The sequence below is a fragment of the Taudactylus pleione genome, unplaced genomic scaffold, assembly GCF_031769625.1.
Source record: "Taudactylus pleione unplaced genomic scaffold, aTauple2 ptg000235l, whole genome shotgun sequence".
Classification (NCBI taxonomy): Eukaryota; Metazoa; Chordata; class Amphibia; order Anura; family Myobatrachidae; genus Taudactylus; species Taudactylus pleione.
Window position 1 is genome coordinate 492,530 of NW_028284637.1, and position 13,382 is coordinate 505,911.

A 13,382-nucleotide genomic window follows, 5' to 3' on the forward strand; every position below is an offset into this window, starting at 1 on the left:
AATAGAAGATCATTGTAAAAAAAAAAGAAGTGCTTGACAGGCGGCCCCACAGGCGTATCGGCCCACCGGGAAACTATCCGGTAAATCCAATGGCCAATCCGCCCCTGCCTGTCAAGTTTCCAGGGCGACGCTGGACTGGTATTCAGAAAATTTGGTAACCAAGATGGACTGGCCAACTCAGAGTCCAGATCATAACCCAATTGAGAACCCCTGCGACGAATTGGAGTGACGGGTGCATTCTAGGCACCTCAACCTTCTTCAGTGTCACAATTGGTCACTGTACTTAAGACGGAATGGCAAAAACATACCGCCTGCTGTTGCCCAGGAACTTGTGGACAGTTTGCCAAGAATGATGTCTGCAGTTATCACTGCACGTGGTGGTTCTACAAAGTACTGACGTCAATAAAATCTCATTGATCTATTTGCTGTCAGTTTCCAATCACTTTTGTCTACATAATCTATGTCGACATTCACAATGACGACATGGCATACTGTCTTCATTGTGACAGCCAGAATGTCGACACATGAGTTTAGGGTTAAGATTAGGGTTAGGTTACGATTAGGGTTAGACTGCAGTTAGGGTTAGGCTGTAGTTATGGTATGGTTAGGATTAGGCTGCAGTTAGGGTTAGGCTGCACTTCGGGTGGGGATAGGATTGGGCTCTAGTTAGAGACAGGCTGCAGTTAGGGTTAGGCTGCAGATAGGGTGGGGTTAGGATTAGGTTGCAGTTAGGGTAGGATTAGGGCTAGGCTGCAATTAGGATTAGGCTGCAGTTAGGATAAGGCTGTGATTAGGGTTAGGTTGCAGTTAGGGTAAGGCTGTGATTAGGGTTAAGTTGCAGTTAGGGTAGGGTTAGGATTAGGCTGTAGTTAGGGTTAGCTGCAGTTAGGCTTCAGTTAGGGTTATGGTGTAGTTAGGGTACAATTTGGGTGAAGGTTAGGGTTCTGATAAAATTGCATAATTGACATTTGATTGTTGATATCCGAAAGCATTAAGAGGTAAAGCGCTGCAGATAGAGGTGTATCTCTAGAAGCCATGGCTCTACGCTACACCTCTGCCGCCAGGCCAATTCTTTCTTGCTGCCGTCCACAGAGTGATTTCAGTTCCACTGTGGAACGCAAACTGGAAGCTATCTGCCCTGGCTAGCGGATGCATCCACGTGCATTCCTATGGCTGGCTGCTCTGGTGCGAGCGCAGTGCGCGTATCCGCTCATGGGTGCAATGTTTTTTGCCTGCACATCTGTCTGAGTTGCACCATGCTTAAATCCCAAAGGTGTTAGTACAGATTTAGACGTATGGGTGAAGAAGTGTATTAGAAATGTGTTGGGCATTCCTGGGCAGTTACAGAGGGTAACCTCATGAAACGCATCTGTAATGTAGTATAGGCGTGTTATGTATGTATGGATGTGTTAATATGGGAGTGGAGAGCCTAGGTACTGCATAGCCAGGTCACGAGTGGAGATCCTAGGTACTGCATAGCCAGGTCACGAGTGGAGAGCCTACGTACTGCATAGCCAGGTCACGAGTGGAGATCCTAGGTACTGCATAGCCAGGTCACGAGTGGAGATCCTAGGTACTGCATAGCCAGGTCACGAGTGGAGATCCTAAATACTGCATAGCCAGGTCACGAGTGGAGATCCTAAATACTGCATAGCCAGGTCACAAGTGAAGATCCTAGGTACTGCATAGCCAGGTCATGAGTGGAGATCCTAGGTACTGCATAGCCAGGTCACGAGTGGAGAGCCTAGGTACTGCATAGCCAGGTCACGAGTGGAGATCCTAGGTACTGCATAGCCAGGTCACTAGTGGAGATCCTAGGTACTGCATAGCAGGGTCACAAGTGAAGATCCTAGGTACTGCATAGCCAGGTCATGAGTGGAGAGCCTAGGTACTGCATAGCCAGGTCACGAGTGGAGAGCCTAGGTACTGCATAGCCAGGTCACAAGTGGAGATCCTAGGTACTGCATAGCCAGGTCATGAGTGGAAAGCCTAGGTACTGCATAGCCAGGTCACGAGTGGAGATCCTAGGTACTGCATAGCAGGGTCACAAGTGGAGATCCTAGGTACTGCATAGCAGGGTCACAACCAGCACTTGTGGGGACATGACGGACCAGCATTCACAGCACTATCACTGAAAAGATGCCGCCCAGCATCTCCAGGAGTGCTGGACCCTTCCCTAGATTGATGAACATGGGAGTGTGCCGTGAGGCCATGCCCCTTCCCCATGAGACCACAACCATATTCCAGGCGCACGTCTAATATCCCTATTAGGGAGAGGGGAACCAATGCTCTTTATGACACAGGGCACCAAAATGTTTAGTTACAGCTCTGATGTTTTATATTCATTATACCTACAAAAAATGTTGTTACAGTACAATTTAATTATTGGTTTGGCTTGCTACATTAATTCTAATTTACCGATATGCATTTCATCTGCATATAAGTCTTTTTTTCTTTTAGATCAGAGGTGGTAGTCCAAATGTTTGGGCAACTAAAAGTGCCAGTATTTCATTCCAGCCTGTAACAGCAAGCTGTGTCTTGTAGATGGACAACACCTGGACAACCACCTACGCCTGCCTTTGATTATGGTGTTATGAGTCCAACCTTGGCCACTAGAGGGCACTACCATCTAAGTTAGCTACACATAATGCATTTCTGCTCCAATATAATCATATTTTCCTGGTGGAAACTGTAACAGAAGAGATCCTTGAAATGTCAGTTTATGTCATTCTCCCCACAAAATTCACACTTAATATTTCTTCCTTCCTTATCACATTATGCCATGATGTTTTTTTATTTTTTTCAGGCAGTGCAACATAATTTATTGGACTAGCATGAATAATTGCAAAGAAATACATCACATCTGGTTAGGGGAAAATTTTTCATATCTGAAAAAAAATCGCCCAACGGTATTCACACATGATGACTTGTGACTGTAAAAGACATCCTTATTCAGACGGTTCCCCATTCTCTTTCACAAGCTATTATGAATGGTTTAAGGGACTTCAAATATATATATACATATATATATATATATATATATATACATATATATACATATATATATATATAAAAAACAAACATAAAAAAGTGATAAACAAAAACTGTTTTTCACCAGCTTTCTGCTAGAAACATACATGCTATAAATAGATACTTGGAGAAAAAAAATAGCTGGATTGTTGGCTAATTAATGCAAAAAAACAAACAAAAAAAACAGAGATGGCATTGTGCCAGGAACGAACGGAGAAAAAGATGTATAGAGCTAAGTTCCCAGAGCCACCAACTGAGCGCACTATTTCAGTTGCAGTAATTACTCCACATCTCCAGACAAAAAGTGTTTCTGAAAAGACAGACATGAAGGGTAGACAAAAAGAAGAGGAAATGTCGGTGGCTACCATGCACTCAGTTAAGTTTTTATTACTAGGTCTCTTCAGAAGAGATAAAGTGTCTTTTCTGGCTATTTATGGACTGTCATTTCCGCCTTTTGATCATGTAACAGTAAGAAGCAGTACAGAAATTGATTCTGTTAAGTTCGTTGTGCGCGACAAGTGTCGTTGCACAAAGTGCAGGACCCTGGGGGCGGCTCATTTGCTGCCCCACAGCACCTGCATGTGACTTGCAGGGTGCCTGGAATGAGACCCTGCAGCCACTAGCGCTACTGCTGAATCGTCTGGAGCGTCCGCAAATTTTGTTTTTTAAATAAAAGAAAAAAAAAAAAACATCTGTGACTTAGGCCCATTTCCCACATCATTTATCAGGGCCGTAGCTAGGGTAGTGCGGCCGGTGCCATCGCACAGGGCACCGCAGGTCAGGGGGCGCTGTTTGGGCCTGTCAAATTTCTGTTTATTATCATTCTTGCTTGTAGCTTCCTCTTATTTCATCCCCAGCATCTCCTGGCCTCCCCTATCTCTTCCCTGGCCCTTCCCCATGAGGCCATTCCCCTTTTTTGGGTGCATTATGTCTCTTTGAAAAATGAGGGGGGCGCCAATGCTCTTTCTGGCACCAAAAAGTCTAGTTACGGCTCTGTCATTTATTATTACTAATATTATCCCTCATTTATAACACACCAACATGATAAACAGTACGCACATTGAGGTGGTCATGATACAAAATATGACATGAAATGTCATAATGACATAATACAGAAGGTACAGACAAGGTAAGAGGTGTAGGATACACGTCGTACTGTATGTCAGGATGCAGAATTACCATTGTAGTTGTTGGTGGAGATACATGATTAAGGAAAGAGGGACTGTGCTAGTTCCTGGCTACAGGCAATTTAAAAATACAGCTATAGTACTAGTTCCTGCTCTGCGCAGTTGGTGAGTGCAGGTAGTGTGCTAGTTTCTGGTAGAGCTGCCATCAGAAATTGTGGGACCCGAGACTGACAAAATAGGCAGGGCCCCTGGGCCCAGGGCCGTTGAGAGCCCTGCCGGGCCCCGGTAAAGAGGGGGCGTTGCCTAATCGCGGGAGGCGTGGCCACGGCCCCTCGAATAAAAAAGTACAAAAAGTATACATTTGCACCGCCGCTACACAGCGCTGCGCGCCGGGGAGGGGGGCGCTGCGAGCACCTCAGCTCGGCGCAAAGCCAGGGGGGGAGCGATCAGTCATCTTGCACCGACGAACATCATCATTCCTGGACTTTTGTCCAGGAATGATGATGTTCGTCCATGCAAGATGATGTTTTGCCTCTTTCTGAGTTCCGTTTTTTTGGAGGGAAAAATCCAAACTCAACGTGCAAACTCGAACCTATCCGAGCCTGCACATCCCTAATATATATATATATACTAAGGGTGTGCACCGGCCACTTTCGTGTTTTGTGTTTTGGTTTTGGATCTGGATCTTTCTTCGTCTTTTGGATCTGGATTGGTTTTGCCAAAACCACCCTTCTGTGTTTTGGGTTCTGGGCTTTGTGTTTTGGATCTGTATTTTTTTGAAAAAAAGCATAAAAATAGCTAAAATCACAGTATTTGTGGGTTTTTCTGCTCCTATGCTATTATTACCTCAATAACCTTAATTTCCACTCATTTCCAGTCTATTCTGAACACCTCACACCTCACAATAGTGTTTTTATGTCCAAAAGGTTGCACCGAGGTAGCTGGATGACTATGCTAAGCGATACGAGTGGGCGGCACAAACACTTGGCCCATCTAGGAGTGACACTGCAGTGGCAGACAGGATGGCAGTTTGAAAAACTAGGCCCCAAACTATATATAATGCAAAGAAAAAAAAGAGGTGCAAGATGGAATTGTCCTTGGGCCCTCCCACCCACCCTTTTGTTGTATAAACAGGACATGCACACTTTAACAAACCAATCATTTCAGCGCCAGGGTCTGCCACATGACTGTGGCTGAAATGATTGATTCGTTTGGGCCCCCACAAAACAAGCTGGCAATTAATGTGTCCCTGCACAAACTGGCTCTACGGAGGCAAGATGTCGTCCTAATCCTCCTCATCCACCGATTCCTCACCCTCTTCAGTGTTGTGTACATCCTCATCCTCACAGAGTATTAATTCATCCCCGCTGGAATCCACCACCACAGGTCCCTCTGTACGTTCTGGAGGCTGGTCTCCCTGGAAGAGTTGATCATTCATTTTTATGAACATCATCTTCTCCACATTTTGTGGAAGCAACCTCCTACGCCTTTCGCTGACAAGGTTCCCGGCTGCACTAAACACTCTTTCGGAGTACACACTGGAGGGGGGGCAACTCAGGTAAAATAGAGCCAGTTTGTACAGGGGCCTCCAAATTGCCTCTTTTTCCTGCCAGTACAGGTACGGACTGTTTGACATACCTATTTGGAAGCTGTCACCGATGTAATCCTCCACCATTCTGTCAATGGTGACAGTATCATATGCAGTAACAGTAGACTTGTCAGAAATTGTTGGCACGTCCTTCAGTCCGGACCAGATGTCCAAACCGGCCCTTGAATTATGACACAGACGCACGCTTGGTGCTGCTGCTGTGTTGATGCATGTGTGGCTACTGCGCATACATTTCGCACAAAAACACAGTAAAAAAGAATTGTTTATTTTTTGTGGAGTGCACTTTGGGATTTACACCACCCTTTAACAGACTTATGGGACACAGGCGCACGCTTGGCGCTGCTCCTTTGTTGATGCATGTGCAGCCACAGTGCACACAATTCACAAACACAGAAATAATTTTTTATTTTGTTTGGAGTGCACTTTGGGGGTTACACCACCCTTTAACAGACGAGCCAGCCGGCCCTTTACTTATGACACAGGCGCACGCTTGGCGCTACTTTGTTGATGCATGTGCGGCCACAGTGCACACAATTCACAAACACAGAAAATGTTTTTTTATTTTGTTTGGAGTGCACTTTGGGGGTTACAGCACCCTTTAACAGACAAGCCAGCCGGCCCTTTACTTATGGGACACAGGCGCACGCTTAGCGCTGCTCCTTTGTTGATGCATGTGCAGCCACAGTGCACACAATTCACAAACAGAAATAATTTTTTATTTTGTTTGGAGTGCACTTTGGGGGTTACAGCACCCTTTAACGGTCAATCTAGCCGGCCCTTTACTTATGGGACACAGGAGCATGCTTGGCATTACTTTGTTGATGCACGTGCGGCCACAGTGCACACAATTCACAAACAGAAAATAATTTTTTATTTTGTTTGGAGTGCACTTTGGGGGTTACACCACCCTTTAACAGATGAGCCAGCCAGCCCTTTACTAATGACACAGGCGCACGCTTGGCGCTACTTTGTTGATGCACATGCGGCCACAGTGCACACAATTCACAAACACAGAAAATATTTTTTTATTTTGTTTGGAGTGCACTTTGCGGGTTACAGCACCCTTTAACGGACAAGCCAGCCGGCCCTTTACATATGGGACACAGGCGCACGCTTGGCGCTGCTCCTTTGTTAATGCACATGCAGCCACAGTGCACACAATTCACAAACACAGAAAATAATTTTTTATTTTGTTTGGAGTGCACTTTGGGGGTTACAGTACCCTTTAACGGTCAAGCCTGCCAGCCCTTTACTTATGACACAGGAGCACGCTTGGAATTACTTTGTTGATGCATGTGCGGCTACTGCGCGCACAATTCACAAACACAGAAAATAAAAATATATATTTTTAGAGTGCACTTTGGGGGAGCACCCCTGATGCACAGATCACCCCCTGGACAACACTACAGCAGCCCTCTAGGACTACAGTCTTTATGGGACACTGCACAACACAGTCCAGCCAGCCCCTATAGACTTTGAAGTGGACACAGCCCCTATGGACAACTGACTGCACAACACAGCCCAGCCAGCCCCTATGACAGCAGCACAACACAGCCCAGCCAGCCCCTATGGACAGCAGCAGCACAACACAGCCCAGTCAGCCCCTATGGACAGAGTGGTCACAGCCCCTAAGGACAACAGCAGCACAACACAGCCCAGCCAGCCCTAGCTCCCACCCTCCCTCTTCACTGTCCACAGCCGGAGTGAGAAATGGCGTCGATGCGGGGACCTTTTATAGAATCCAAAACCCGCAAGATCCGGAAGGCGGGATGATGACGTTTTGCCTCGATTTCAGATCCGAGTCAGGCGGGAAAAGTCGAGCCTGACTTGGATACGACTCGGATCAGGGGGGCTCGGGGGGTTCGGATTTCAGAAATCTGAACCCGCTCATCCCTAATATATACACACATATATATGTGTGTGCATTTACTAAACACACACACATATATAATATATACAGTATATAGCAATTATATTATATATAGAACACATATACAGTATACACATTAATACATACATACACATATATACACACTAACACACAAATACACACATATATACACTAACACACACATACACATATATGCACACTAACACATACATACACCTATACACATACACACAAATACATACACATATATACACACTAACACATACATACACGTATACACACACATACACATGCTAAAACACAGTAATATTATTTACACCTCGCATCATTAGGCCACGCCCTGCAATTACGTGATTCGTGGGTGTATGGTGGAGGGGCTTGCTGAATTATCTCTGCCCCCATTATGATCAGAGAATGAGAAGGGTAATCAGTCCTTGGGTAGGGGGGTAGTACGGGCTGTGCAGCGGTGGTAGGAGCGGTTGCGGGCCCCCTCCCATCCAACCAGTGTCCGGGCCCAAGACTTTAGTCCCGGCAGTTCCCCCCTGATGGCGGCCCTGGTTTCTGGCTCCGTGCATGTAGTGTGCTAAAGTGGTTCCTGTCTCTAGGCAGTTGGTGAGTGCAAGTATTGTGTTAGTTCCTAGCTTTAGGCATTTGGTAAGTGCAGTCAGCGTGCTAGTTCCTGGCTATGTGCACTTGGTGGTTGCAGATAGTGAGCATGTTCCAGTCTCTAGGCAGTTGGTGAGTGCATGTAGTGTGCTAGTTTCTTCCTCTAGGCAGTTGATATGTTCAGGTAGTGTGCTAGTTCCTGACTCTAACGAATAAAAAAGAAAAGTATTGTCTCTTTGTTGGCGCACATAAGAGTAGAAGAATTGTATAAAATGTAACTTTTATTGCATCAATGCTTAAAATTCACTTTTACCTTTGTAGTGAAATATTGGATAAAGAATACATTTTTAAAACAGAAATATATTCTAAATGTCGTTCTTGATAATAAATTAATAATAATACACGTATCTATGTCTTATTCTACGTTCTATTGACCTATTGAATGAATTAATAATATTAATTAGCTATGCATAAATAATCAATTGATATTTATTATCTCTTTAGTGCATCAATTTAATTATCACATAAGCTGTGTATCAGCAGGAAAGAACATATATGTATATATCTTTAATTTGAGAACCCCTTATGGAAAATTTACCATTCCATCCTGGACCATTGCCACATGGGAACATGTATCCAGTATCCAACATGCAAACGTCACCTTCCCATTAGAGTAAGAATATGATGAATCTTGGTAATGTTGGATTCACCATGCACAAAGAGTATGAGGGGTTAATTTGGAAAATTAAGTGAAATAAATACACAGGCTACGCATCCTTAGGTGCTAATAGATATTCCTTTTATATAATATAAATTGAATATACAGATTCTATTTGGAACACTAATAGGTAAATAAATGGTTAATACCGTCAAATAAGCGATTATATATTATATGTGAGTTCTACTTAGTGTCCTTTATACAGTCACATGCCTTTATTCAGGTATCCCCTGTTTGATTGCTTATGCTGCAATTCAACAGCACTTTATTGGGGATTGAACAATAATATATATCAATTAGTTATTCTATTGTACACTGATATAGTACTTTAGGATGTTTGATGTTAGTATACAATGCAATTACAACATCCCCCGTTGGGTGAATCACAATGCATCAATACAATACTATATAAAAATTTGCACATCATTTGCACAGCCTTTTTAGAGCAATATACAAGTACCCAATAGGTGATGCTATAGCTGAAATAAATTTATATGCAGATTTCTATATAGTGCTATATTAGATACGCCCAAGAGGGTGCGCTGTAATAGGAAAACTGTCTGCACAGCTTTTATAGGTGACGTTATAATTGAAATATACTTGTGTGCGAATTTTTATATACTATTGTATTGATGTATTATATAAAAGGAATATCTATTAGCACCTAAGGATGCGTAGCCTGTGTATTTATTTCACTTAATTTTCCAAATTAACCCCTCATACTCTTTGTGCATGGTGAATCCAACATTACCAAGATTCATCATATTCTTACTCTAATGGGAAGGTGACGTTTGCATGTTGGATACTGGATACATGTTCCCATGTGGCAATGGTCCAGGATGGAATGGTAAACTTTCCATAAGGGGTTCTCAAATTAAAGATATATACATATATGTTCTTTCCTGCTGATACACAGCTTATGTGATAATTAAATTGATGCACTAAAGAGATAATAAATATCACTTGATTATTTATGCATAGCTAATTAATATTATTAATTCATTCAATAGGTCAATAGAACGTAGAATAAGACATAGATATGTGTATTATTAATAATTTATTATCAAGAACGACATTTAGAATATATTTCTGTTTTAAAAATGTATTCTTTATCCAATATTTCACTACAAAGGTAAAAGTGAATGTTAAGCATTGATGCAATAAAAGTTACATTTTATACAATTCTTCTACTCTGTATGTGCGCCAACAAAGAGACAATACTTTTCTTTTTTCTTCGTTGTATTCAATTTCTTATTGTCCTTGGCAGCACCCCCATAGATTAATTATTTATGAGACATATATCAGTTACTTGGGGCCACTATTATAAATTCTTTCTGTTCAAACCAAAACCTAGTGCAGAGGTGTGTCCCCAATCCCCTATCCACAATTAAATAAGTCATTTTGAACTGGTGAACCAGTTTTTTCTTAACACCTTTGGCACAGGAATACCATAATTTATAGTAATATATTAATCAATTGATGATAATATTAATATTACCTGATTAAAATACTCCATCCAGTATGGCCACTTTTAATCTAAGTAAAGACTTAGATGATAGATGAGAAAAACTTATGACAAATCAGGACTTATTATTTGATAGTGATTCCAACACATATGACTCAGTAAGTGGTAATTGGTCAAATGATTTATACTATCTGAAACAGACTCTTATTAAACAAAGTAAGACCTGGTGGAATAGAACGACATTCAATAATTATATTAAGAATGAGATTACACCTAGAGGTCTGCGACCAAAAATATTCCCTACTTTTGCACTGGCCAATGAAGATCTTAGACAGGAATGGGAGAAAATGCTGACCCAGTGTTCTAAAGACCTGATAAAGGTACTAATTAAACATGATGAGATCTTATTGAATCAATATGCAAGTGAAATTTCTGTCTTAAGTGAGAAATTGAAGAAATATGAAACCTTAGACAAATTCCAAAGTATGTACAATAGGTATAAGAAATAAGTAGAAGATTTTGAACAGGGGGTGATTGATAGAAAATGTAAATTCCAAAGAGACAAACAAGATTTCGCACAAAATAATGTATATAGATGGAAGAACCACGTACAACGGTATAAAAAAAATGGTATGACACACTATACAACATCTGAGGCGGAATCTTGGGAGGGTGAAGGACAATCCAACATGCCTATTAGAGATTGGAATAGACAATCTTTTTTAGACAGCAATTTGAGAGACACCAGAATAGATATAGGGATAGAAAGCCCAAGATCAGAAGGGGTCGAAGGAACAGGGGGAAGAAGAAAGAGAGACATGCGAGGATGGAGGGAAGAACCGAGGGAATTCCGCAGATACAAGAAATAAGAAATGATCAGCTCAAGATTATCAATCTTACTAACAAGACCCTGACAAACGACCAAATCTCGCTACTTAGTAAGGGATTATCTTTTTCCCCAATACAAAGACCAAACAGGTTTGAATATCTAAAAGATCTTCATCTCTTTACTAGAAAAATTCTTCTAAAAAATGTTTTTTGTGTAAAACAGGATGATATGGTACAAACATCTAACAATCGATCAAATACCATCTTTTCAATAGAAGATAATGAGATCTTAAAAATGCTAGAGGATTTAGAAACGGAATGTGAAGACAATGATTCACAAGAAACATCCCCATTTGACATCTCTAAAATCAAACCCAAATCAACCTTCTTTCCGGATTATAAAATCTGTCCCCCAGTCAAGGTATTTTTAGACTTAGTATCTAAAGATCTAGATGACCTGTTTATCAAATTACCCAAATTTCAGGATGACAATCTAACTGAAAATGAAAGATTGGCCCTACAGCAGATATCTGATTGGAATGACGTAATTTTTAAACCCTCTGATAAGGGGCCTCGTACAATGTATTTGGAAGAGCTTAAGAAACAATTGGGAGATCGACAGTGCTACAAAACACTAACCTTCAATCCTACTGTGGATTATCAACAGATGTACATGAATCTGATTACCGAAGCATACTCTGAAGGAGTGATTAATAAAAGAGATTTTGATTTCCTCAAAACAGATAATCCCAAAGTACCAACACTATACTTGCTTCCGAAAGTTCATAAAAACGATACTACCCCTCCAGTGGGTAGTTTGACTGAAAGAGCAAGCATATATGTAGATCAATTCTTACGCCATTTTGTATTATCTTTGCCCTCATATGTAAGGGACACAATGGATGTCCTCAATAAATTACAAGATTTAACAATTAATCCTGGAACCTTATTGGTAACTTATGATGTGGAAAGCCTTTACACCAATATCAGTCACACTAGAGGAAATCATGCAGTTAAATAATTTTTGGATATGGGCAGACACCATGAGAAGAACTCTTTTTTACTCTCACTGTTAGAATTTATTCTTAACAAAAATTATTTCACATGTGATGAGAAATTCCACCTCCAGGTTAGAGGAACCGCTATGGGGACAGCTTGTGCCCCCACCTATGCGAACCTCTACCTGGGATGGTGGGAAAAAGAACTCGTATTTAATGAAGAACATGAAATATACACTAATTGCATCCTCCTATACTTGCGGTACATAGATGATGTACTCATACTATGAGAGGGTGAGAAAAAGCTGAAAAGCTCTCCTGGAAGAATTTATAACTATCCTGAACAACAACGATCTCAATTTGAAATTATCAGGCGAAATTAGTTATGAAACAGTGAATTTTCTTGATTTAACAATTAAAATAGAAGTGAATGGCCATATTTCTACAGATATTTTTCGGAAGAAAACTGCAACGAACAGCATTTTACATTCTACAAGTTCGCATTTACCATCTACAATCAAAGGAATACCTAAAGGTGAACTATTGCGAACAAAACGTAACTGTTCAGATAAGATGATCTATCATGAAAGAGAACAACAAGTGTGGATATAGTAAGAGAATTATTAAAAGTGCCAAACGTGATGTTAAAAATTATACAAGAGATTCTTTACTGGTCCCTAAAGCTAAAATACAAAAAGAAGAACCTATACGATTTATTGGGACCTTCAACAATAAGTGGCTGGAAATCAATGCTATCCTTCACAAACATTGGTCTGTCTTACAAACAGACCATGATTTAAAAAGTATCCTCCCTAGGAATGTCCAAACCAGCTGGAGACGATCACAGAATTTGAAAGATCGCCTAGTACAGAGTCATCTATCATCCACGAGAAAATCGAGTTACCCTGTCAAAGGTTCATATAATTGTAGACAATGTAAAGCATGCCAATTTATGGTCCCCAGAAAATCTTTTGAAGACCATTATGACAAAAAATGGACTATAGACAGTTACATCAACTGTAACACACTAGGTGTGGTTTATCAATTGAAATGTCCTTGTGGACTAATATATATTGGTAAAACCAAGAGACCGCTGAAGGTAAGAGTGTT